Consider the following 5,374-nt stretch of genomic DNA (forward strand, 5'->3'; position numbering starts at 1 on the left):
TCCCTCTGGGCTGGGAGTGCTGGGAGGGATGGTGGCCCGGATGCCCCTTCCTCTGGGTCAGGAGCACTGGGACAGAAGGTGGCCCAAAAGCCCTTTCCTCTGGGCTGTGAGCAGCAGGAGGGATGGTTACTGGGAAGCCCCTTCCTCTGGACCAAGAGCAGTGGGACAGTGGCTCAGATGCCCCTACCCCTGGGCCTGGAGCAGCGGGACTCAATATGGTGGTCTGGTTGTCTGGTGTCCTCTGCATCTTTGTAGTGTGGAACAGGTGGCTGCCTGTCTGCAGTTGGCTGATTCAGCCTCTTCTGCATGACTTGGGACCTCGGTAGGATGTGCACAGACCTGCCTGTCTGCAGTGGGCTGATTTGGCATGTTCCCCAAGACTCAGGACCTGATCTATCTATTTGTGACAGTGGGGGATTAAGGTCTCCTACTACTATGGTATTAGTGCTTATTTGATTTTTGGTATCCATTAGTATTTTTTATATACTTGGACACACTAGTGTTTGGTGCATATATATTTATGATTGTCATTGCTTCCTGTTGGATTTTAGCTTTCACAGGGATGTGGTGTCCTTCTTTGTCTCTCTTAATCAGTGTTGGTTTGAAATCCATTTGATCTGCAAAGAGAATAGCTATTCCTTCTTTTTTGGGGGGTCCTGTCATATGGAATATTGTTTTCCACTCTTTCACTTTCATTCTATGAGTTTCTTTTTGAATTAAGTGTGTTTCTTTTATGCAGCATATTGTTGGATCTTGCTTCTTGACCCATTCTGCCAGTCCATTTCTTTTGATTGGTAAATTGAGATCATTAAAATTGATGGCTATAACTGATGTGTATTGACTTATCCTTGTCATGGCTTTTTCTTTTTGATGGATTCTTCCCCTTTGCATTTAATATCTTGTCGTGCCAGATGGCTTCATTTGGTGAGCTTCTTGGGGTTTTTATCCTCATTTTCCTTTCCTAGAATATTTAAAAAAATATTTAGAGCCCTGGTTTGGTATTCATGAAGGTACTCTTTGCCATGAATATATCTTATTTATCCATTGATTTTGAAAGATAGTTTTGCAGGGTACATCCATTTGGGTTGGAGGGTTTTTTCTTTTAGGTTTTGAGATACAACACTCCAGGCTCTTCTTGCTTTGACAGTTTGTGATGAGAAGTCTCCTGTGATTCTGATCGGCTTTCCTTTGTATGAGAATTGTTTCTTTAACTGCTTGTAGAATTTTGTTCTTCTGTTGAGTTTCTGGAATCTTAACTATTATAGGCCTATGTGTAAATATTTTTTGATCATGGCTAGTTGGAGTCCTATATGCCTCACTTATTTGTATGTCAAGGTCTTTTCCCCTTCTTGGGAGTTTTTCTGCCATTACTTCTGTGAACATTTTTTTAAAGTCATTTGTTCTCTCTCCTGTTTATTCATTGATTATGATTGGTCTTATGTTATTCTTCTTTGGATCACCTACCAGCTGCTGAATTGATTTCTTGTGCATCTTGTTTTTAGAAATGTGTCTTTTCTTGGTCAATAATTGCAAACCTGTACTTTTTTTTTCCTGGGGGACCAAGGGGCTCATGACTCCCTTCAACATAGAGCCCCAAATGTCTGGCATATCTTGGCTTTATTCATTCAGACACGGGCACAAGCAATTAGAGTTCCACAGGATTCATCTGTCTCCCACCCTCCATAGTACTTCTCTGGGTAAACTTAACCTCAGATGTTTTTACTTTTCCCTGCAGCATGTTAGCATGCTTGCATGCCCACTTTCTTGTGCTAATGAGGAAGCCAATTAGGCCTCATTCTTCCCATCTAGTTTTCCAAAACAAACATTAAAAAAAAAGCAAACCCTTGCACATTTTTATGTGGTGCATGTTTTAAAGTGGCACCCCAATTTTTCCTAAGTTCAAGCACTCATCACTCAACCCTTCTTCTCTCAGAAAGTACTGCCTTCCTTATGTGTGGAGATGTCTGGATCAACAATGGGCTGCCACAATGCCACTCTCCTGACACAGGACTGTGGTCATGTATAAAAATTAAGGGCTGAGCCCCCTTCATGTCTCAGACATCCCTACCAAAAGTAAAGCTTAAGAAAACTGTGAAAGGCTTGGCAATGAAGTCTGAATGAGGTGCAATGGAATACATTTTCCTCCCACTCTTTGTTCCCTCTTCTTATGTCTTTCTATATGATGCTGAGACAGCTTCCCATGTTAACTGTGGAGACTGGCAGACTGAGGCCTTCTGTGACTCCACAGGCCAAATCCCAAAGAAAGTTGGATTTAAACACACTGTTTTCCAGGACAAGTGAGTGATCTACTGTCATAAAGGTTTCCTGCAGCCACAATTATGCAGAAATCCTACACTAGGGATTCTAGGATGGAAATAAGGTCTCCCTTCTCGGGGAGAGTCCTAAGCAGATGGTTCAGTGTCTTCCTCAGCCTGAATTCTTTGAGGTTGACACCTTGGTACAAAGCCTCCCCTCAGTTCTGATCTGAATCCTTCCATGATGCCTAAGACTGAGCAGAAAGGGATGTTTCCTTACATTCAAAAGGCTCACAGGGCTCCTCTCCAGTGTCACTGCTCATAAGTTTAGTGGAATTAACCAAAGAATATGGAAATAAAGGTGATGTTTCCCAGCACTCCTTACACTCCAGGGGTTTTCCTTCCATGCAGGCCCCACTAGCAAAGACAAAAATGAGCAGCGTGTGACAAACATCCCTCATTCACTGCACTGAAAAATTTCCCTCAAGAGTGGACCTGCTCATGCTTCAGGAGGTGTGACCAGCATTTGAAAGCCTTGCCACACTCGATGCACTTATTGGACATCTCCCCAGAGTGGATGACCAAGTGCCGGACAACGTACATGCTGCAATGAAAGGCCTTTCCCCACTGGGCACACTCATAGGGCTTCTCTCCAGTGTGGACTCACTGGTGCTGCACCAGTTCTGCACTGCACTGGAAGGCCTTCCCACAGTCCATTCACACGTAGTGCTTCACTCCAGTGTAAACAAGATAGTATTGAATCAGGTGTGCTTTATTGGTGAAGGTTTTCTCACATTGTTTGCACTCAAAGAGTTTTTCTCCAGTTTGTGTCCTATTATGGCAAATAAACATAGAGCGGTAGGTGAAGCCGTTCCCACACTGTACACACTCATAGGGCTTCTCTCCAGTGTGAACGGGATGGTGCTGTGTCAGGTATGCCCTGCATTAGAAGGTCTTCCCACACTCAACACATGTGTATGGCTTCTCCCCAGTGTGAATGAAGTAGTGATGAATGAGGGTTGAGTTCTAACTGAAGGCTTTCCCACATGCACTGCACTCATAGGGCTTCAGACTAGTGTGAGCCCACTGATGTAGAACAAGATATCACTTCCTGCTAAAACCTTTCCCACACTGCTTGTGTCTGTATGGGTTCATCCATGAAAGTACTGAGGTGTCTTTCCCAGGTCGCTGAGAGTCATCTGGACATACACAGAGAACATCTGGAAGGGCTTGCTCCTGTAACACCCTGGGGTGCAAACCACTTTCTATTTCCAAACCATCATCTTCAGGACATGTGCTCACAGGACAGGTCTCCTTAGGACAGCCTTTCTGCCTTTTCAAAAGCCCTTCCTGAGTCAGCCTTCCCCGGAGCAAGATTCCCTCAGACTTGACTGGGAGATAGGTGGTTGGCATTCTGGTCTGAAGTTGTGCTCTGTCACCTCTGGTACTGTGCTTCCTGTGTTTTCACATCTCCGTATTCTAAGTTCCAATTAATCCTCCATGAGTCCTTGGAGCCATGAAGCCAGTAAAAGGAAAATGAAGATGCCATGCCACACGGGTGCTAGCCAAGAGGCCTTCCTTCACTCTCCACAGCACCAGCCCATGTTTCGGCAGGTAGATCAACTCTGGTTGAGGAACCTGGTGCCCTAGTGAGACCAGAATTGCACAGGTCTCCAGCATCACCTCCTGGTACAGAGTTCTCTGGGCCAAGCCCAGCTGTCTCCACTCCTCCGGGATGAAGGTGTCAGCCACATCACTGAAGGTCACCAAGACCTGCTACCTTCACTGCTCTGCAGAGCAGCAACTCCCAGCCCAGACCACAGCCCCGAGGTGTGCAGACAGACTTCACCGGGAAGAAGCCACACGTGGAGCAGTGCTCTGGGGAGACACGCATCGGTCCGCCCCCGTCTGGTTTCCTGGACCAAGGGATCAGCAAGTGGCAGCAGCTGGGACCCTCTCCAAAAGCCGCGTCCCCGCAGGGCAGAACAGGAACCACACCGCAGCTTCCAGGCTGCGGGTCAGGCAGGTCTGGAAGCTGCCATCCACCCCAGCATGACCCACCCTGCCCACCCTGAAACACAGCCTTGGCAAGGGCCTGGGCACAGTCCACTCACCCGCCCCACCTCTTCCTGTGCCACCATCCCGAAGCAGGCTCCTCCCCAGTCCATGTGGGTGTGGGGCCATCCCACGGTCAGCACCTTCCAGCTTTGCCCAGGAGGCTGGGCTGGGGGGCCAAGACCCCAGGAAATGTAACCTCCTCACCCCACCCCGACCTATCCTGTTCTTTTTAAAATTAATTTTATTGATACATTTTAGGTATACAATATAATGACATTCATAATTGGAAATTTGCACCTTTACATAATCTCTCTTGGTTCTTATTTTTCACCCTCCCCTACTCGCCCTTCAACCCCTCCATCCCTCCCTATTTACAAAGACTTTCTTTCCATTTTTTCTTTTTCTCATATTAATTTCATTCCCTTATTTCCTTTCCTCTACCCTTCCTACTTCCCATTCCCTTTTGTCCCTTTTCTTCCTATTTCACATTAGCTATTATACCTTTTAGTCCTTATTTACACTTTCAGTTTCTCACATTAGGGAAACTATTCAGTATTTACATATGTGTGTCCTATTTATTTCACCTAACAGTATCGCATCAATGTACATCTATTTGGCAATAAATGTCTCTAATTTCTCATTTTTTATGGCTGAGTAGTACTCTATTTTATATTAAAAAAAACCCCACATTTTCTTTATCCAGTCTCCAGTTGATGGGCATTTGGGCTGTTTCCAAGTTTCAGCTATCACAAACTGTGCTGCTATGAACATGGGTACACATATATCACTGTGGTATGATTCTTTTAATTCTTTGGGGAAGATCCCCAGCAGTGGAATAGTGGGGTCAAATGGGACTTCCAGTCCTAGTTCTTTGAGGTATCTCCATACTCATTTCCACAGTGGTTCCACCAGTCTACATTCCCACCAGCAGTGGAGCAGGGTTCCTCTTTCCCCACAGCCCCATCAGCATTTGTTATTGGTTGATTTCATGGTAGCAGCCATTCTTTCCAGGGTGAGGTGGAATCTCAGTGTTGTTTTCATTTGCATAGCACCAATGACCA

At 45.6% G+C, this 5,374-nt stretch overlaps 1 pseudogene; it reads right to left on the bottom strand.

The window, feature by feature from the left end:
- Positions 1 to 2,738: 2,738 nt before the first annotated feature.
- Positions 2,739 to 4,423, bottom strand: LOC101719977 (uncharacterized; annotated as a pseudogene).
- Positions 4,424 to 5,374: the final 951 nt, after the last annotated feature.

The sequence above is a fragment of the Heterocephalus glaber genome, unplaced genomic scaffold (assembly GCF_053883595.1).
Source record: "Heterocephalus glaber isolate CG9 unplaced genomic scaffold, H.glaber_assembly_v1.0 deba00001060, whole genome shotgun sequence".
In the NCBI taxonomy this organism is placed as follows: Eukaryota; Metazoa; Chordata; class Mammalia; order Rodentia; family Bathyergidae; genus Heterocephalus; species Heterocephalus glaber.